A 22668-nucleotide genomic window follows, 5' to 3' on the forward strand; every position below is an offset into this window, starting at 1 on the left:
CGAAGACAACGGATTATCCCTAGAAATGTATTCCCAAATCCCATCTGCCTCATTGCAAACTGCAAAAATCTCCAACTCACTCTATCAAACGCTTTCTCAGCATCCATAAAAATCAAGGCTGCATCCGATAGATCCTCCTGTTTCAAACTCATGATGATATCAACCAAAGTTCTGATATTATCATAACCAAATCTATCCCGCAAAAACCCCACTTGGGAAGTATGAATCAATTTCCCCATATATTTTTCCAATCTATTAGCCATGATCTTAGCAAATATCTTCACATCCACATTTAGTAATGAAATGGGACGATAATGGCTACAATTCTTCTGATCCTTCCCCTCTTTCGGTAACAAGGTAATCATTGCTTCACACATTGACTGGCACAGATCACCCTCATGTATAAACAGATTAAACAACCTACATAAGATAGGAGCCAAATAAGTCTCAAATTTCCTGTAAAATTCCACAGGAATACCATCCATTCCTGGAGATTTACCCACTCCTAGCTGCTTAATAGCCAGCAAAACGTCATCCACCTCAATATCCGTTTCTAAATCTCTGCTTTCCTCCAACGACAATTTAGGAAGATCCAGTACCACAAAGAAATTTTCCAATTCCACCTGAGATGGGAACACATCCTCTAAATACAATTTATCATAGAATCCTTTAAAACATTTACAAATATCAATATTTTTCATTACCATATCACCATGTTCATCAACAAGACTTTGTACAATAGCTTTCTCCGTCATACCCTTCAACCTACTAGCAAGCATTTTCCCACTCTTATCTCCACATTCCCAGAATTTTTGTATCGTATAGAAAATACCCATCTCAGTCAATAGGTCATTCTTACTAGCTAACAATCTCCGAGCCTGTAACCTCTTTATCCGTAACCATCCCTGATTGCGCATATATTCGTTGCAAATCCGAAAGCCTATTTTCCATACACTTCCATTCATTCAAATGCTTAATCTTCAAGTGGGAAAATTTACTTATAAATTCCCCTCTTAATACAGCCTTAAAACTATCGCACACCATCCTGAAGTCTGTCGACCCTTCATTCTCTTCAAAATATCTCTCCATAACCATCCGGATGCTTCCACAAATCTCCCCATCCTCCAAAACTCCAACTTTAAGATGCCACCTAATAAATGTTGGCACCTCCCGATCCATAACCACCTGCAAGTCCAGAAGAGCATGGTCCGAGATCTTTCTCTAATGTTCACAGCAATCATTTTATCCAACAATGAATCAGACACCAAAATATAATCTATCCTAGAAAAAGTATCATGCACTGGAGAACAGAATGAAAATTCCCTTGAAGAAGGATGCACTTCCCTCCAGATGTCCACTATACCAAACCTCTGCAGGAAGAAATCAAATTCCTTACAAATACCAAAATTAGTGTATCTACATTGACTAGTTCGGTCAATTTTATAATCTCTAAGGCAATTAAAGTCCCCCTCTAAAATAACCGTCTCACCATGCATTTCACTGAGTAAATGTGAAATGTCCTCAAAAAAGCACTTGTTCGGAGAACACGGACCATACATACACCCTAATGTGATCTTCGTACCACAACACTGGAAATCAACAAAAATCATTCGACCCTCTCCATCCATCACCACTTTATCAACACTAAATTCCAAACCTTTCCTAAATAGGATGCAGACTCCTCTCGATTTAGACAAATAATTAGAAAAATGTCTACGAAATCTCAAAGTAAAAGATGATCATCCTCATCCATCAGGTGAGTCTCTTGCAAGAACACAACATCCGCCCTGGCTCTCCACAGTCTCGCCAAAACCTTCCTACGCTTACGCAGGCAATTCAAACCCTTAACATTCCAAGTCACTACTGACAATGTACCCATCTCCCTATAGTAACCTGCTCAAAAGACCAGACAATCCGAAACAGTATCACCATCAATTGAACTCCAAGCCAGCACTGAAATGAACAGTGATACATATACCTAAATTTCCAACAACCCAAGTTACCATATTATTCAATTAAGGATCTCCAGTGACAAACAATTTACAAAGACAAGACAAGCATACAAACACAAACCATCAATAGACATAACCACATTAGTATCTGGATGAGACCTCCAGATTGCCCAGGAGTGTGCCACCCACATATAGCACATTCCAACCCATCTGCTCCAGGAATCCAGCCCGTAAAATCAGTAACAGCAGTAAGTACCTTCTCATCAAACAAACCTTCTAACCTAGCTAACATATGAAACTCTCCAAGTGAACCCATAAAACCCTTCTAACATAGTGTATTCCACGTAGAGGCAGAAATGTTACCTAAATGCTACATGTAACTTACAGCATCAAAAAGGACAAAACAGTTGCACTACCTTACACTATAGCAAACAAATACCCCACCACATCAATTCAAAACACAACCAAGTTAATAACTTAACAAATGCAAACTTCCAAGTATATGTCAAAATAATAACATCCAAAACCAAAACTCCTGAACGATTCTCACACCACCCAACCACCAAGATCCACCGCCATCCCATTACATGAGATAACCGATTGAGACCACACAACAATTAAAAATAGTAAACATCAAAATACAGCAATGACTTGCACACAGAACCACCACCCAATATATATTTAGAGCACACAACTCACAGACCAAAGTTGCAACAATGAATCCCCACCACTTCCTGTCACCAGGCTGGGCCACCGCAGTAAAATGTTAACCTCCCACCCAAATCCACACCCCCATTCGCACTTTGCCCGCAGGTTGTACAACATCTAGCAGTTTAGATCACCTCAATTTCAAAGCCTCAGCCACCATCTTGAATGTACAGTCCGGGGATAAATGTACCAAAATCAACCTGGAGCGCAAGGTATGTAGGTATTACAGTCCAAAAAAAAAAAAAAACACAGAGAGGCAACCAAGCAGGGACTGGTAGCACGCAAACAGAAGTAGTGCAGCAAACATGAAAGAGCAGTCGCAGGATCTATCCCTCCTTTTCTATAAATAATGAGGGATGCACCCAGTCATCAACATATGGCAAAGTATGGTCATACACCACTGTTGCATCAATCCGTTCTGAATGCAAGAAAACACTCAAGACATTTGTCTACCATAGATCTCCACATAACTAGTCTTCACTCCCTAAGGAACTCCACACAAAAGACTTATGCAGCTCCTGCAAATTCCGGAAAGTAAACGTTCTCCATGCCCATATCGTTATACTGGAAAACCTCCAAGGGCAGAAAGTTTTCTCCCTCCAAGTCGCAAAATTCAGAGCTCATTCCCATGGTGTTGTCGCGAAGGCAGAAATGCATGAGGGGCAACAAATATGGTATAGATGTCCGCTCACAACAAGGTGACTGGAGCGAGAATGAGTGAACGTGCGAAAGAGCACCAGAAGTGACAAAACATTGTTGCTCCCAATCATCAGGACAGGTAGCGCCCCAATCCGTTCTCAACCCGGAGCCAAAAAAAAAAAAAAAGAAAAATACATGCAACCCATGACAACCTCATCAAGGCCCCAGTAACTGCTGAAAAAGTGAAGCTTGGACCAAACCATATCAGGGCTGTACTCCTGATTCGATTCTGACTCTCCCGGAAACTCAACCAGTAATAACATTGCAGAGGACAAAAACACTGCGTACAGTATCCTTAATGAAGCAGGACTCGTGAATGTGAAGCATGCTCCATCCACGTCGTTCTCACTGTTTGATCACTGCAGTTGATGGACAGGGCATGTGTAACATCGGTAATCATGCATAAACCACTACAAAGCAAGGCAAGGCAGCACACTCCCGTTTGAGGTAAAATAGCAGAACACAAAGGCAGGCAGTTTTGGGAGTGAATTGAACGAAGTGCGCACCAAATAGTGTATTTAAAAGTAATGGCTCAGGTTGATTCAAGGAGCGCACACAGTATCTGTAGCCAGTCATTAGTTGAGCGTCACAATCACCGAATGCTGGGCTGGGGTATACAATTCAATGAAAGTATATGGTCATAGCTACTGGGACCCCAACCCCACAACCAAATCTCACCTCAGTGCCACATATGAAGTGGGAGACGTGACGGCCTTGTTGAAAAGTAAACGGACAGCGAATGGCCACAGCAGCACATCCGTCCATTGTCAGGATAACAGCTACAGCAACCGCTGCACTCATCACAGTGATTCCATTGCTGCACCCATACTCAGCTCGCCAAGCCAGAGAACGCATGAAGAATAACAATACGTTCCGACCTTGGCGAGTCATCCTCCTCATGTACGCCACGTACCCCACATCATAGCACGTTGCCTCTCAACGAGTAGGTCCTTTACTCCTGCATTTTGGTTATAGAGTCCCGTGCAGCGAAATACGAATAGAAACAAATACAAGTTCCAACGGTATTTGCATTTGGTTAAGTTAAAATTTTAAACAAAATGAAAACCATGAAACTAGCTTAAAAAAGAAAGTAAATGAATAAAACAAACAAAATGATGTCAGCAGTAATAAACTGCACTCCAAAAGGTTTCATCTTTTCTTCTTTCCATGAAATCCATTTCTCTGTGCGCTCGAATCCTCCCTAGGTTCAACGTCCAGATCAGTGCAAAAGGCTTCTGCACTGCGAAAGTCAGTGAAGGAATGTGTCTGTCCATTTAAAACCACTCTCAATACTGCTGGGTAGAGCATATAGTATTTCAAATGCTTACTTCTAGCTTTATCCTTGGCCACATTAAACGCCCTCCTCTTCTCCACAACGTCCTTACTAAGGTCTCCAAAGATCATAATTTTATTACCTCCCCAGTTTAAGTCTTTCAATTCACGAGCTCTTCTTAAGATTAATTCACGCACTGGAAACCTCAAAAATATTACAATAAAATGCCTTGGTCTCTGTCCAACAGCAGGCTTGGGCCCCAAGGATCTGTGTGCCCTCTCAATTTCCATCGGGGTTTTTGGATCCAATTTGAGCATTTTAAATAAAGCATTTTCCAACTTAACTGCATTAATGGATTTAAGCGCCATGCTACATGCCGAGAAGACCTTTTTTGGCATAGCGTCAAACCCTTTATCATCCATGTCTTGTGGAATAGTAGGTTATGCAGATTTACTGTTCGATGAAGTTGCTGCTTGTACAACCAAACTCTCTGGGGTTGGATGTTTGCTCAAATCATTCAGGGTCAGAAGCAGATACCCTATATTTGGCAGATAGGTTTTTGTTAACTGCCGGGATAACCTCAGGGGTTTCCCAGTTGACATTTTTCTCTGCAATGCAGTATGAAAGGGAACCACAGTCCGTAAGATCATCCTGTTGAAAAGAAGGTGAAGGTGTAGACCACCCCATGAACTCTATTATTCTGGCCATTAAGACCCTATAAGGGGTCTGAGCATGTTCCCCTGGGTTCCTGTTTAGCGAATTCTACTTCTGAAAAAGTATCTAAACCACCTGAACCCAAAATGAAAACTTAGCTCTCTTGGCTATCACAGAATCCTGGCTTCATCCCGCAGCTGGACCAGCCATCATGCTAGCCATCCCAGATAATTACACTCCTATACGCATGGATCCCACCACGTCTAAGAGGTGGTGGCCTCGCTATAATCGTCAAAAATCACTTTGCCTTAAGACTATCCTCACCCCATAACACCAATTCCTGTGAATCCCTCACAGCTAAACTCACCATTGCCAACAACCAAACCATCACCATCCACCTGATTTATCGACCACCAGGCCCATTAGGTTCCTTTGAGGAAGACCTCATGAACCTATTAAATGACGATCTAAAAAACTCCACTCAATGTCTCATCCTAGGCGATTTTAACCTTGGATTCAATGACCCTCACGACCCCAATGCCCTACAAATTAACAGCACCCTTGAGGAATTAGGATTTACCCAAAAGATCACAGATCCTACTCACATCAAAAGGAAGGACCCTCGATTGGATCGCCGAACATAACTGCCCAACCACCATCACCTCCATAGTGCCCCAGCTTTGGTCCGACCACCACATGGTATCCTTCACCCTAGAAGCCACCACACCCATGAACAACAGCATCCTAGCTCCCTCCGCACCTACTAGAAATAAAAATAAAAAATATCACCTCTAAAAACCCCATCCCCCTCATTCTCCCCATATTAAATTCCATCTCAGATTAGTCTGACTCAGCCTCCATGGTAGAAAAGTACAATGAAGTGATTATTGCCTCCCTGGACGCCATCCCACCACTGAAAACTAGGAAAAGCAAACCCTGCCAACACCTAAATACTTGGTTCAAACCCTTACTGAAAGATATCAGACAAAAGAAACGCCTAAGTGAAAAAACCTGAAGATCAGACCCCTCAGTCTACAACAAAAATAACCTGAAGAATCTAGCTACCCTATACAAAAAAGAAATTATCCTGGCAAAACAAACATCTTACAATACCCCCATCACTCAAGCTAAATCCAACACTAAAGAATTGTTCGCCATCCTCAAGGAAGTAGAATCCCCTATCCAAGCCCCCCGATTCCTGCATCAAGGATAAAGATTGGTGCACAGGCATACAACATGCCATTGCCAATAAAATAACAATGCTTCAGGCGACGATCCACAATAAAAAAGCCTCCTTAGCTACCCCAAATAATGCCAACTTAGGCACCCCTTCTAAGGCCACCTCGAATTCTATACCTACTCTGAAACCCACTTCTCCACCTATACCTGACACCCCTCCCTTCTACTTTCGCAAAGTTGCCACTAAAGAAGTCGAGAAAGTCATCCTCGCCCTCAAACCATCCAATTGCCAGGGCGACCCATGTCCAGCCCAAATCATAAAAGACGCTGTCCGTGAACTCTCACCCTTCATCACCAAACAAACGCCTCCTTCACATCAGGTACCATACCCAGCAACCTGAAACATTCCTGGGTCCTCCCACTCCTCAAAAAGCAAACACCGGACCCCTCCATCCCAACTAACTACCGCCCTATAACCACTGTGCCGTTCCTACTGACAATCCTGGACAAAGTAGCTCAACTACAAATTCAGCACCACCTGGAACTAAACCACCTCCTAGGAGTTCGACAGTCCGGCTTCAGACCCAGCATGGTACTGAGACTGCACTCATAGACCTGAAGGCACAAATAGACACACTAGGAGACAAAGGCACGACTTCACTCTTACTACTCCGACCTTTCCGCCGCATTCGATCTGGTAGACCATGCAATACTTTGCAATCACCTGGTCACGGCAGCCTGCTTCTCCCATGAAGCAGTCGCATGGATCCAGCCCTTCTTAGATAACAGGACAATGCGAGTTTTCTCCCCTCTAGCAGCTGCAGACCCCGCACCTATATCATGCGGCGTACCCCAAGGATCATGTGTATCTCCCACCCTTTACAATATTTTTACAAAGCCCCTTTTCGATGATCTAGACGGTCTTGGTATCACCTACACCAACTATGCAGACGATACACAGATCCTCATCCCGTTGACGGGAGATTATGACAAGGATTTGGCCTTTGTGAACAGAGTCTACCTCATCATCCAGGCATGGATGGCCTCTCAGTCTATGCCTGAATGATGACAAAACCGAACTCCTCATTCTAGGCACCTCCTCTAACATCAAAAAACTAGGTCCCAACTACGACTCCTTCATAATTGACAACATCATTACTGTGGCCAAAACAGTTAAAACCCTTGGTTTCCACATAGACTCCATGTTTACCTTTGGTAAACAAGTGAATGCCATGGGTTCAGCCACCTCCTACACCTGCAAGTTAATCAGAGCAGCCAAACCCTTCCTATCACCTAATAATTGCGTCATTCTGGCAAGGGCACTAATCCTGTCGAAACTAGATTACTGCAAAGCCCTCTATATAGGCAGTAACAAATACATCACTGCTAAAATACAGACACTCCAAAATCACGCCCTGAGAGCCGCCCTAAACGTCCCCAAAAACGCCCATACATCAGACCTCAGGAGATCTACCAACTGGCTCACCACTAATGACAAAATCCTCCACAAAAGAGCTTCCCTTACACACAAATGTCTTAACCACGCAGGCCCGCAACACCTTATAGACAGATTCACCAGACATACAGCCTCACGCCCCCTAAGAAAAGCCAACTCCAACATTTTGTTAGTACCCAGATTCAAACTCCCTAAATCTGGTGGGAGCAGCTTCGCTGTTAAAGCAGCACAATATTGGAACTCCCTTCCCCCTGCCGTAAGGGAAGATCTCCCCTACCAACAATTTAGATACTATTTGATTCAATGGCTTAAAGACCACGATGCCTAACCCCTTCTGACATCTAGGCTCTCATGTATATTCTGTATATTTGCTCTGCATTACTTATGTCACAACTGAACTACTGTAAACTTACTGTATATATTTCTGTGATTCTTTGACAACACATACCCACAGCATTGTAACCATAGCTATACCCTATGTTTAACCTGTAACCTGCAATTTAAGCTTAACAACCCTCTTTCGCATTCGCGCCAGAATACCCCTGGGTTTGGTGCGCAATATAAATAATAAAACAAACAAACTTGCCTTATGCAAAGAGTCTTGAAGGTCCTTCAATCTATTCTCTTCAGAGATAAATTCCTTTGGTATAGGTGTAGTGGTCCTCTGTAACCCAAAGGGTCTTTCATGGTCAGAATCCTCCCCTTCCTCATATATAGAGGACAAAGCTCTGAAATAATCTGACCTTGGGTAGATTTCTAAAGCAGAAGTCACCGGTTGAGAAAACATCAAAGTTGTCGACGCGGAAGTCAAAGGCTTCGATGAAACCGAAAAAGGCATCGAAAAAGTATGAAACGTCCTCGAAGAACTCGAGATGATCGGAATCCTACTCTGAGTCGTCGAGTTTATCGACGACATCCTCAAGGTCATGGTCGAAGCCCTCGGTACGTCTACTGACTGAGATGTAGTAACAGCAATAGGTCTGTCCTTTATCGGTGTCGACAGCGGCGTCGAAGACGGCGGCGACTCGACCGATTTGTGTGTCGACGGACCCTTCGATAAAGGTGTTGATGACGCAGATTTAGGAGTCGAAGGAACCTTCGACGACGGCGATGACACGGTCTTACTGCCTTTGCTCGAGGGTTCATGACACTCTTGGGCAGTTTCTTTTGCCGGGAGCAATGACTCGTGGCATTTCGATTTTTCGGGTCTTTCACCAGCCGTCTGAGGGGGTCAAGGACGCTTTCTCGAAGACGCTAAGCATTTTATTACAGAATTCCTCCGACTTAGCTGGAGAGCTGTGTTTCATGGGGCAGGTGACCCTTTCCAGAGAAGTAGAAGAGGGAGATATACGACGCCTCTTTTTCGAGTGTTTAGATCTCGAAAACTGATGGGAACCGCTTCGAGACCTTGAGCGAGAATGTTTCCTGTGACGGCGAGGAGTCGAATGTCTCGACTCTGCCGAGGAAACTTTCGAAGAAGTTGAAGTTTTAAGAGTCTTACCTCTTTCTAGCTTCCCCTTACACTCCTTCAAGGCTTTCGCAGTCATGGACATACAGTCCTCGCATTCCGAACAGTGATGCTCCGATCCCAGGCACCACAAATAGATCCTGCGAGGATCCGTCAACGACAATTTCTTCCCACAATCTCGACACTTTTTGAAGCCGGACCGTGGGGTCGGCGGTTCGGAAGAGGAAGCCATCGAATGAAGAAGATATCTTCAAGGAATTATAAGAATATACTTGAATAAAAAACTGATCAAGACGATTACGAGGCCCACGAAGCGCTGAAAAACGGAACTGAGCAACGGACGTTGCGCGAGTCTATTTATACGCACAACGACGTCGGCACCGATACGGAGGCTGTCGAGGGACACCAACTCGAGGGACGTCGACGCGCAGTGCCCTCTACTGAAATTTTTTTCCAAGGCCAGCAAGCTGGAAGTGGTCTATCAAGATAAGGAATACGTCGGAGGACACAATCCCTTCGAAATACAGTTACAGGTAAGTTACTAAAACTTCTCCAGCACTGGATCTTTCATATATTCAGATGCTTGAATAGGATACCAAGCAGTTAGGCCATGCCCATACCTTATGAACATTCTGCAGATCCTTCTACTCGCCTAACTATACAACAACAAGTAACAGGTTACATTACCAGGGAAGGCGGGAAGAGAAGGCTGCCCCTACCTTACGCAAAGAGATGGCAGAGAACCGTTTGTCCCACTGCTGACTCTTTGCTGGCATCTTCTGCCAGGCAGTAATGTTTGGCCAACGTATGCAGAGTGCTCCAGGTTGCAGCCCTGCAGATGCCTTTCAATGGCACTCCAGCAACAAAAGCAACTGAAGCTGCCCTCCCTCTGGTGGAGTGAGCTGACGGAGGTCTAGCAAGTGGATCGTCTTTTGACTGATGGCATTGACTGATACATTGAGAAACCCAACGCACAAGACTTTGTTTTGAAATGTGTTGTCGTTTAGTCCGGCCAGCAAATGCGATGACTAGTCGAGGAGTGGAATTCTTTAGTTCTCTGAATGTAGAACTTTAGGACCCTTGCAACATCGAGTAAGGATCTCACTGCATCCGATGAGTGATTCATGAAGAAGGTAGGAAGTACGATGCGCTCGGTGAGCGTCATTTCTGACCGTACCTTGGGTAAAAATTAATGGTGCGTCCTTAGTATGACGCGGTCTCTACGAAACAAGGTGAAAGGAAGCTCTGAAGACAGGGCTTGCAGCTCGCTAATCCTCCTGGCTGACATGATAGCTAAGAAAGCTGCTTTCCAGGATACAAATTTTAAGTCACACCTGTGAATTGGTTCGTATGGTTGCTCTATGATCGCTGCTAGAACCGTGTTCAGGCTCCATGTAGGAACTGGTGTAGGAGGAGGGAAAGTATGCATGAATCCTTAAGAATATTTTGATAGCCGGTTTAGTGAGCAAAGATGGTTGACCTGGGTTAGTCGTGTATGCCAATATGGCGGACAAATGCACCTTGATGGATGAAAGCCAAAGCCCTGCTTTCGCTAGATGCAACAGGTACGGTAGTATTTGTTTGATGTAAACAGAGCGGCTTCACTGAAGAGGTTTCGCACCATTTGGTAAAACGAGTCCATTTCCGAATGTAGGTTGTTCGTGTAGCAGGGGCCCTAGAGGCCTTGATTACGTCCCAGCATTCTGCAGGAAGATTCAGATAGATTAATTTTCGCTGCTCAGGAACCATGCATGCAGCGACAGGCTCGCTGGGTCGTGGTGGAGCACCTTCCAACTTTGTTCGATTAAGAGGCTCTGATGAACTTTGAGGCGAATCGGGGAGCAGAGAGACAAGTGAAGCAGGGTTGGATACCAAACCTGGCAAGCCCAATCCGGCGCTATCAGGATCATCGAGCAGGCCTGTTCTTTCAGTCTGCATAGCACTCTCGCTATGAGTAGGATCGGAAGGAAGGCATAAAGGAACTTGCCCGTCCAGTCCACTGAGAAGGCGTCCCCCATTGAGGTGTGTTCCGGATACCTGGAGGCGAACCAGTGGCATTTTTTGTTGGAAAAAAAAGGTCGCGATCTGTGGACATCCCCACATGTAGAAAATATGCAGGGTTTCTGCTTCGTCCAGCTCCCATTCGTGGGATGCTGAATAATCTCTGCTTAACTTGTCTGCCAGGACATTGTCCACTCCCAGTAGGTATTTTGATTTAATGTGGAACTTGTGATGCAAAGCCGAGGTCCATAGCTTCTGAGCTTGTTGCGATATCAATTCCGACCTGGTGCCCCCTTGTTTGACTAGTGCATCGAGGTCATGTCTGTTTGAACGGTCACCGCCTGCCCTGCCAGTACCGGCAGGAAGGCTTTCGGCACCCAACGAATTGCCCCGAGCTCTAACACACTGATGTGCAGTTGAGATTCTTGGGTGGACCAAGTGCCTTTGGTGCGTAGATCTGCTAAGTGCGCTCCCCAGCCCGATGGCGAGGCATCAGTCTTGAGGAGAAGGGTTGGCGCTGGAGCTTGGAAAGGCATTCCCTGTAGCAGGTTTTGGAAGTAGGCTCCACCATCGGAGGGCTTTGTGAAAAGTCGCTGGTAGTTGTATGGTATCCTCCCATGACCCGATTGCCTGCTTCCATTGGTGGTCCAGGGTCTCGGATTTGCCTCATGTGCAGCCTGCAATTTGGTATGAGAAATATCCATGAGGACATCCTGCCCAGAAGAGATTTGAGGGAGCAGATCGTGGTCGTCTCGTTGCTTTGAAACCATGAAGACCGATGAGTTAGTGCAGATATTCTGTCCGCTGACTGTCTTACTCCAGGTATGCTGGTGTTGATTTCTGCTCCCAGAAACCGCACTGTCTTGATGGGAACCTGGCAGGATTTCTCCTAGTTTATCGAGAAGCAACTCTTTCAACAGTTTTATTGTTGTCTCCACTGCGACGCATGCCAATTTGAGTGAGCTCGCCCTTATGAGCCTATCGTCTAAATAAGGGAAGACCTCCGTTCCCGACCTTCTGAGGTAAGCTGCCACCGGTGCCAGGCACTTGGTAAACCCTCTTGGTGCTGATTTTACACCGAATGGGAGGACACGGAACTGAAAATGTGACTCCCCTACGGCAAACCTGAGGTATTGCCTGTGGGCAGAATTAACCAGGTTACTCACCGTACTGATTACCTTTCTCCTAGTCCATAGTCCCCTTTCCTCCATACTTATGGGACATCTCTCCGTCCTGTGGGACAGGACCTGAGCACTTTGTAAAAAGCATCCAAAAATGTTTTTAAAAAATGTGTCCTTCCTCTCTTTCTTGCGCGGGGCCCGGCACGCGGACGTAACCCTTCCCATCTTGGCTCTGCATCGCCCATCAGTCCTTTTCTATCACCAGGTCAGAGACCTATTAGCAATAACAGAGGAACCTTATTAGAGGGGACGGCGGGCGGGCGTATAGAGGAAAGGGGACTATGGACTAGGAGTAAGGTGGTCACTACAGTGAATAACCTGGTTATACTCCTACGTGCCGTCCCCTTTCCTCCATACTTATGGGAGATTCCCAAGCACTCTAACAGGAACTACGGGTGGATGGAAATGCCCCTTAATGAAAAAGGTTCTTCAGCACAGCCTGACCAAACTGAGCATCAGCTCTTGAGCTCATGTCAAGACAATAATGCTTACAAAAAGCAGATGGGGAGGCCCAAGTAGCTGCCCTAGCGATGGACTCCCAGGGGACATATTTCTGAGAAGCAACCAAGGCTGCCTTGCCCCGCACCAGGTGTGCATGAATACCCTTAGGAGGCTTCCGCCCTTGGACGGTGAAAGACTCCGTAATGCAGGCAGCGATCCACCGAGAAATAGTCGCCTTAGATGCCGGCTTACCCTGAGGGTTACCAAAAGTCACAAACAGTTGAGAAGAACTCCTAAGCTTGGATGTTCTGTCCAGATAGAACTTAAGAACCCTCCTGACATCGAGACAATGCAGAACCCTTTCTGCCTCTGAGGTAGGGTTCGGAAAAAAGACCAGCAGGGAGATCGACTGATTCAGATGGAACTCAGATACCACCTTCGGCAGGAAAGCAGGATTTGTCCGTAGGACTACTTTATCCTTGTGAAAGTAATAAAAAGGGGTGCTCCACCGACAAGGCCTGGACGTAACGGCGACCAAAAAGGACACTTTCCAGGATAGGTACTTGAGGTCCACCGTGGCCATTGGTCCAAAAGGCTTATGGCACAACGCCGTCAGGACTACATTTAGATCCCACAGCGGGTGCGGACTACGAATTGGAGGCTAGACGCGTGTCAAGCCTGCAAAATGCCTCTTAACCACTGGGTTACCCAGAGAGTAAGAGCATTGGTCCGTACAAAGCTAAGCGGAGACCGCCGAAAGGTAAGTTCTGCATGACAGAACATGAACACCCGACTCTGCTAAGCAGGATACGAAGTACAGCACCGTGTCAATCGTAGGCCCCCCCCCCCCCCCTTGGGTCCAACCGTTTCTCCAAACACCAATGACAGAACCTGAGCCATTTACTTCTGTATTGGGATCAAGTCGAGGGTTTCCTGGCTGCTTGGGTAATACGCATGTTATCCACAGACAAGTTAAGATGTTCTAAAGACTTGAACTCAGGCACCATGCCGCCAAGCTGAGCGATTGTGGGGAGGGGTGCCACAGCTGCTGTTCCCCCTGGTGAAGAAGATCGGGAGTCATTGGCAACCTGATCGGCGGAAACACTGACAGGTGTTGAAGTTCTGAGAACCAAAACCTGGCCGGCTATCACAGGGCTATGAGTAGAAGGGAACAGTTCACCGAGTTCTTCAGCTTGCAAATTGCTCAGTGAACTAGAGGCAGAGGCGGGAAGGCATAAGCTCTCATGTTGTGCCATGGGATCTCGAGAGCATCCCCCAGATAGGAGGCTCCCAGCCCCCCTCTGGAGGCATACTGAGGAAGCATCTTGTTTACCGCCGTAGCGAAGAGGTCCACCTCCAGTGTGCCCCAACGCAAGAAAATCCATGAGAGGACCTCTGCCTTCAACTCCCACTCGTAGCTGACCACTGTCCGCCGGCTGAGGGCCTTCGCTGTGACATTCAGCTGGCCCGGGATGTGCACTGCCAGCAGCCAAACACCATGAAGCACAGCCCACTCCCAAATCTGTATGGACAGATCCACGAGGGGCGGGGGGGAGAAGACTTGGTCCCCCCTTGCTTGTTGATGTAATACATCGACACCGCATTGTCCGTGCGTATGCGGACCACCTTGTTGGCTATGATCGGTCTGAACGCCCTGAGCGCTAGGAAGATCGCCAGAAGCTCTAAATGATCCATGTGGAGGAGCCTGTCCTGAGGCGACCAGAGTTCCGAGACCTGAAGAGGATCTAACGTCGCACCTCACCCCAGGAGGGAGGAGTCAGTCGTGATCGTCACCGTAGGTTGTGAAAGATGACCAACATTCCAAGTCCACTCTCATGGAAGCCTGAATCATCAGTTTGGAGTCTGACGCCAAGAACTCCGAAGAGCCATCCGAGTCCGCCTCATCTTGAGACGAGCAAGAGGAAGAGCCAACACACACAAGGCCATGAGGCCCAGAAGCCTCTGGAACCACCAGGCCGACATGCTCTCCGACTGCACAAACATCTGACACGTGGGTAACAGATCCGCCATTCTGTCCCCAGTCAGGTACACTCTGCAGTCGATCGTGTTCCAGCGAAAACCCAGGAAAATCAAGTCCTGCGAGACCGTCATGTAAGATTTCCGCCAGTTCACTGACAGCCCAAGATGGAACAGAAGCTGAAGGAGAAACTGAAGATTTCCCGCTGCTTTCAACGGGCAAGGACTGCGTAAGAGCCAGTCGTCCAAATACGGATACACATGGATACCCTGCAGACAAAGATAGGCTGCAATCAGCGACATCATCTTCATGAAGACACGCAGTGCAGAGCTGAGGCCGAAAGGAAGCACTCTAAACTGGAAGTGCTCCTCTCCCAAAGAGAAACGGAGAAATCTCCTGTATGGATTCCAAATCAGAATATGAATGTACGCATCCAGAAGATCCACCACGCTGAGCCAATCGCCCATCTGCAAGGAGGACCGTATCTGGCTGGGCGTGATCAACTTGAATTTCTCTTGGGGTAGGAAAAGATTGAACTGGGAAAGGTCTAGGATGGTGCACAGGCCAGCCTGGTTGGGTTTGGGCACCGTAAACAGCTGGGAGTAAAAACCCTCCCCTCGCTCCCAAAGGGGAACAGGTTCCACAGCTCTGAGGTCCAGAAGTTTCTGAACCTCTGCTTTTTGGGAGGGTGAGTCCGACAGCTGAAAAGGAGGGTAGAAGCGTGGGGTAGGGGTAAGCGGAAGCCCACCCGGGCAACTGACAAGACCCATCTGTCTTCGGTGATCTGCCACGCCTCCCAATGAGACGTAATGCGTCCTCCCACCAGTGTCTCGTGCGAGTGTGGAGAACCCTCATTTTGGAGAATCCACACTGCGAGATTTCTGGTCTAGGAAGCCCTTAAAGCCAGAGGAGGGTCGGCTTTGCGACAACGGTCTCTGGGTTTTGAAAGGGGCTTTAACAAGGACCGACAAGGACTTAACTGTCTAAGTGCTATCCTTCGTCTTGGTCAGCTCTATATCTGTCGTAGAATGAAAGAGCTCCTTACCATCAAACGGAAGGTCCAACACCTTGTCCTGCACTTCTTTTGAGAATTTGGTAGCATGCAGCCACGCCTGTCGTGAGGCATCAACCCCCAGCATAAAGCCCCGAGCCGAGGCGTCTACGCGTTGTGTGCCGCAGCCTCCAGGAGATCCTGGCCCAAGACCCTGGCATCGGATAATCCTGCTTTAAAAGTCTTCCGGTTTCTCAACCGGAATGAACTCCTCAAACTCAGACATATCTTTCCACATCCGCATATTAGCCCCCACTAACAGTTCGGCATTGGCCTGCCTGAGCTGCAAGGCCGAGTTGGCGAAAATCTTTCTCCCAAGGGAGTCAAGGAGCTTATCCTCCTTTCCCAGAACCTGAGTAGCCGTCGTGGAAGAGGATGCTGCAGGCCTGGACTGCAACATGGCCGTAGCCACCACTGTGGAGGAAGGGGGGGGCGGGGCACAACACAACAGGGCCACCTCTTCCGAAGAATGCAGCCTGTATCACGCGTCAATTTTCTTATTGACGAAAGGTCCAGAGTCTGGCTTATCCCAGACCCTGCGGACCACGGCCAGAACGTCCTTCTGCAAGAACAGGCCGGTACGCTCCAAAAGAGACAGGGTGAATGCCCCAGAAAGCACGCCCTCCTGCGGAGCAGGTGCCTCAGACACCGGAACATCCAAGAAGCACATCATGTCCAGTACCCGGTCATGAAAAGCTCTGATAAAGCGGGGCAGGTCCTCGTTGTCCTGATTGCCTTGCGCGTCATCCGACAGGTCAGGATCCTGCTGAACCATGTCAGGCGCTGCCTTGTCCACGGGGGACAATGGAGGCAAAGGCAGAAGAGTCTGGGAAGGCACCGTAGGCAAAGGAGGCACCAGAGGAACCACCGGAGGAACAGGTGGAGCCGGAGGCGCAGGCGGACATATCTTTCTAAAAAGCCCTTTGAAATATTCCCTCATGGGGTCGGTACGCATGAGCGTTTGAAACTTGCAGAAAAAGGCGTCCTCCGGGGACTGTTTTGGAACCAGAGGAGGCCTCTCACGAGGAGGATAATTCCAGGGACGTAACGGGGAAGGGTGCCACACCAGCCCGTGCACCGACGCATCCACATAAATCAAAAGGTGCCGACCCCGCAGGCCAAGAAACATTGTGCGGAAGGGGCATCCGGGCGTTCCAATCATAAACTGGCCAATAAGGATGCGTACAAGGAACTCTATGTTCACCGACGGAGCCAAGCCCTACACCTGAGGCTGATGGCGTAGTTGTAGGGGTAGCACCTAAAATGGCCGCCGCGGTCATGGTGTGAACGGGCGCCATTTTGTCATCGCCTGAGGGGAACTGCGGCACGTGAGGGAGTGAGGCAGGGGTCCCCGATGATGGATCAGGGGTCTTAACTTTAGCCTTAACATAAGGAACCTCGGCAGAGCTGGTACTATGAGGCCTGGAATGTTTCTGCGACATACCAATCGCCAAATTAGCCTTCCCAGGAAGGACTTCGGCAATGCCGGTAAAAGAAGAATTTTCCTTCTTTGCCCCCTCAACAGATCTGGTGTCGCTGCAAGAGCGGGAACGGTGAGAAAAAACCTTCACCGATAAGGCCTTGTCAGGCCTCTCAGAAATGTTGGTAGCTTTAGCCTCTGTACGAGGGACCTCGGACCCAGGTCCGGTAATAGCCTTATTCGTGCGGGCCTCGAACATCCATTCGGTGACACCAAGGCCTCGGGGCGCACCCCGGTCTTCTTTTTGAGGGAAGCCGATAGAGAGGCCTCAGAGCGAGCTCCGGTACCCCACGACTCAGTAGAACTGGGCCTACAAGCAGCCCCCACAGGAGGGGCCTCAGAGCGTGCTCCGGTATCCACAGGCCCCTTACGGAGACCCTCGGAGAAAACTCTGGTACAATTATTAGGCCCAACGGGCACCTCAGGGCAATCCCTGGTGACAGAGCGATCAACGCCCCTCCCGGCAGGAACCCGGAAATGTATCCCCCAGCCGGGATGCTCTGAAAAGTAAAGAACTTACCAGGCGTTTCTTCTTTTCGTCAATGAACGCCCGAAAATGCGAAGGAGGAGTTCGTCGGAACACCTCCTCCCACCGCTCCAACAGACGTTGAAGTGCCCGAACCGAAAGGGAGGCACAGTAAAAACAGGAGGCCCAACGGTGATCCGGACCCAAACACTCTAAACAAAGAGGATGGGGATCTGCCCTCGCGAAGCGTCGGTGACACGATGAACAATCTGGAAAGTCTAGTTTGAACGACAGACAGACTAGTACACAATCGTTAGCGAGAGCCAGAGAGGAAAAAAGGGAAGAACATCTTCCGAGGATGCAAGTGTGTCCAGTCCCGAACGAGCGGAGAAAAGGACTGATGGGCGATGTGCGGGGCGGAGCCAACGTGGGCAGGGTTACGGCCGCGTGCCGGGCCCCACGCAAGAAAGAGAGGAAGGACACATTTTTGAAACAAATGTTTGGATGCTTTTTACAAAGTGCTCTGGTCCCGTCCCACAGGACAGAGATGTCCCATAAGTATGGCGGAAAGGGGACGGGACGTAGGAGTAGAATGGGAATGTGGAAATAGGCGTCCTCCAAGTCGAGGGTGGCCAGGAAGTCGTGTTGGCTGAGCCACGGGAGAACCTTCTGAAGAGACGTCATCTTGAATTTGAAGCACCAGAAAAAAAAACGGGAGTAGAAGCCTCTTCCCATTTGTCTGTATGGTACCTGCTCTATAGCTGCTTTTAGGAGTAGCTGCTTGTGAACCTCCAGCATTTCCTGCTTCAGATGATGAACCTTGCAACAGGGGCAAGGAATGGAGGATGGTCCAAGAATCCGATGGTGTGACCTTCGCAGAGCACCTGTAGCACCCACTTGTCTGATGTTATTTTTAGCCAAAGTTGATAAAAACGGCCTATTCTTCCTCCCACCGGGGTGCGTCGTGCGAGAGGAGGAAGAGGATAGTTAGTTTTGCTTGCTCTGGGTCTGGGCGTGGTTGGAGCCACGCTTGCCCCTATGGGTGTAGTCTTCAAAAGGTGTTACTCTGCGTTTTTTGATTGTAGGAAGGGTGGCTGAAACCCCTGCATTTTGAGGATGCACCTCGAAAGGACAGAAAGGATCTGTGATCTTTGTGTTTGTCCTTAAGGGAACTGATGGCTCGTGCTCCAACGGTGTCAGCCTTTATACCCTTGAGATGGTCGTCAATCTTACCAAAGAGGTCTTTTCCATCGAAAGGGCATATCTAGTATCTGAGCCTGAACATCGGATCTAAAAAAAATTTTGATTGATTATTTATATAGCGCCTATACACAATGCGTTTCAAAGCGCTTCAAGGATGGAGGGAACATAGGAAAATACAGTTACATTCAGTTAAAGTCCTTGAAACAATACAGAATGTGAAAAATAACGATCATACTACATTTCTGATAGTGCAAGTGCATAGGAACAAGTAAGGCAAGAGGTAATGGAAAAGAGGGAGAAACAAAGCAAGCAGTAACATTACTATGTCTGACGACAATGTAGCGCAGGAGGTATACAAGGAGGGTTGGGAGGGGGGGCATGGTGGGATATGAGGGGGCGAAGGAGAAGAACAAGGCACGCTACTGACCACATTTGTTAGTGACAAATTTAAAAAGCAGGGGTGGGGGAAGGGAGAAAAGCAAGGGGGGAGGGGGGAGACACAAGCTGCTATCAAAAGTCAGGGAACAGATGATAGGACTAAGTGCTAGGAGGGGAAAGGCTGAGAGGAGGGAGAAAATAGGTAGGAAGGGGAGTAGGAAGGTAGTAGAAGAGGAGGGAATTAAAACCTGATGGATCACAGGAAAACACACGGGGCATGAGCGTGGGTGGGTGGAAGACAGGAGACCGCACAGGGCATGAGCGGGGGGTGAGGGGGGGAGACAGGAGACCACACGGGGAGTGAGGGGGGGAGAGGGGAGAGACAAGAGACCACACAGAGCATGAGCGGGGGGTGGGGGGGGAACCACACGGGGCATGAGCGGGGGGTGGCCTTCATCCAGGCTTGCCTCCTAAAGACTGTACCATGGCCCATTTGTCTTAAACCCGACTCCGCTATGTCCACAGCTGTGTCGATCATATGGTCGGAGGTGGCCTCACCATCCGATATGACTGCTTTGGCCTCTTCTTGCAGATCCGCAGGCAAATGCTTGGTCAGTTTGGACATACGGAGCCACAGCTCACTGTCTAGCCGCGCAGTCATGGCCAGGGGGTTTCCAGCCATGATGGTAAGAGGCCGAAGAAGATACCTTCCGGCCCATGGCTTCCAGTTTACATCCTTTGTCAGGTGTAGCTGAAAGAGGCGATGATGGATTAGCCAACCTTTTCCTGGCTGCGACCGTTATGACGGAACCCGGTTTGGTATGCCCTCCTAGGCATAATGGTGCCGTGTCCAGGTGCCTTTTTTTTATCTGTAATTTGCAGTTTAATCAAACTTATTACAAAACACGCAACACGAAACACAGAAAAAAGGAAAAAAGGAAAATGAAAAGAAAAAAGAAAAGCAAATAATTATGATGCAGCAGAGGCAACACAATATTTTCCTATTCTAACGATGGTTTCATTACTTCATTTGGTATAATCTTTTCCAAGAAGTTAATCACCGCACATATTAACTGAACATTGATGCTAGACAACATCCTACTTTTTCTCCGGTCTTGAAACGAGGGCCGGTGTGGACAATGGCGTAGCCAAATTTTTTGCTCCAGTGTCCCATATCGTGTCCAAAAGAGGGATCGTAGTGACTGTTCAGCGTTTGTCTCCATGTTCATGGAGCACCGATTTTTTCTCTTCTGATGCAACTTGTAAATTAAAGAGGTCTGCCGCTTTACCAATTATGATATGAAAAGACACTAGATCATCTGGTGGTGAAGCGTCTGCTGGGGAGTCCTTACTAAGCTTCTCTACAATGTAATCGTCCCACTCGCTCTGCACGTCTGGCTCCTGGGTAATCTCCCCTTATTCAGGGTCTGAAAAATTCCTGAAAGGATCTTCCTGCCAGTCGGAAACTGATGCGGTGAATGGGACTATCGTGGGGTCCCTTGTGGGTGGCCTCATAGGATCCATTGCGGGTTGTCTTGGCGTAGGCGACGATCTAGAAGGGGAGACCCTTGTCGGCGAAGGGCTTAGTGTCCTGCTCCTGGACTGCGGGGAGGTTCCGTCAAGCGTGCTCTCTTCTGAGGTCTGCTCCTGGTAGGAGAACTTCTTGGAGAATTATGGGGCGGTGAAAACTGCATTCGAGGAGATCTTTCCATCGGTGTAGAGGAACGATGCCTCTGTCTCTGGTGCCCATTAAATTCGTCAATGATCCTCTGCATCGAAAGCATGAGTTCTGGATCATATGGGTCTGTGGGTTCCACTGGAGTGGGATGCCGGGGAGGACTGTTCTCCTTCGGAGTGATGGTCGGTTGCTCAGGAATGAGTTCAGAATCCGAGAAATCCTCCTGTAGGATGATGTCAGGAAGTTCTGCCATTTCTTTTAAAGGAGATAGTTGAGCTCCTATTGGCAGAATGAGGGCTTCTGGTGTATGTAGGTCTGTGTCCATTGGTCCGAACGACTCGCTTTCCTTGGAAGCCGTGTCAGGGATATCCGTGGATGGTGCCTTGGACTTCTTTTTCTCCATCGACGATGAGTCAATAGTCGTCGATGGTAGTTTGGATTTCGTCGACGAGGTTGCCATCGACAAGGGTTTCATGGACGAAGGCGACTTCATGGACGACGAGGGCTTTGTGGACAAAGGGCATCGTGGACGGGTGGTGCTCCTTGACTTTCGACAATAGCTTTGTTGACGAGTGGTGAGATTCTTTTGTCGACTATTGGTTGGAAGTGGCGGATTTCGACGACAATGACTTAGTCTTGGATGACGCCGTTTGGAGAGTCGTCATTGACGTCTTGGGTTTAGTCGACAGTTCACTCGTCGACGGGCCTCTATGGCTGGTGCCGGTCATAGACAGCGTTTTTTATGACTGCCCACCCGGAATTTTTGAAAAACGTCTCCTTACCTTTGGAGGAGTTTTCTCATCGGGGTGCTTGTTCTTTTGGTCTCCAGAACCAAGGCAAGGTGATCGAGATGACAATTCCATCTTTTTCGTGCTCCTGTGTGAGGGAGAGGAGCTTCTTTGTACAGAGGAGACCCTTCTTTGGAACAGGTGAAGGATCATGATACTCTAATTGACACCAGCACCATCACAGGTTTGGCCCAGAGGCCAGCAAGCCTTCTGGGCAACGTGAACTTCATCAGAGTGAGGGAATGTCACAATAGAGTACTAATGAAGACAGAGAGCCAGCTGGAAAAGCTTGTAGCATCCAAGGCTGATGCAACAGCACTGGGGCTGCTCTTCAGAGACTCATTGGCTAAGGAGCTCTCCGTGTTAGTAGGAGCATAGACTGCTTCGGAAAAGAACAGTCCTCCATTCAAAAGGTAGTCACCTCAAACATTTTTGTAAAGGCAGATAGTGGAATGGAATCCCCATTCAACTGGCATTAAATGGACAAGTGGTTCGCAGTAGGTTGTGGAACGTTATGGGGGAGGTGGGGATGCGTAAGTGTCTCAAGGTCAGGGGCGTTGATTTAGACTTGCTCACTATCCCTTGATTAGACAGACTCCCGATACCCGTGGGTTTCCCCAGACTCGCCATCACA

General features: G+C 48.0%; 1 protein-coding gene across 4 annotated transcripts in view; it reads right to left on the reverse strand.

Annotated features, from left to right (window-relative positions):
• The window catches only part of LOC138480808 (ligand of Numb protein X 2-like), a 1017991-nt gene that overhangs the window by 419497 nt on the left and 575826 nt on the right, over positions 1–22668 (reverse strand). The gene's annotated exons all lie outside the window — the stretch shown is intronic.

The sequence above is a fragment of the Ambystoma mexicanum genome, chromosome 5p (assembly GCF_040938575.1).
Source record: "Ambystoma mexicanum isolate Mex_15411 chromosome 5p, UKY_AmexF1_1, whole genome shotgun sequence".
In the NCBI taxonomy this organism is placed as follows: domain Eukaryota; kingdom Metazoa; phylum Chordata; class Amphibia; order Caudata; family Ambystomatidae; genus Ambystoma; species Ambystoma mexicanum.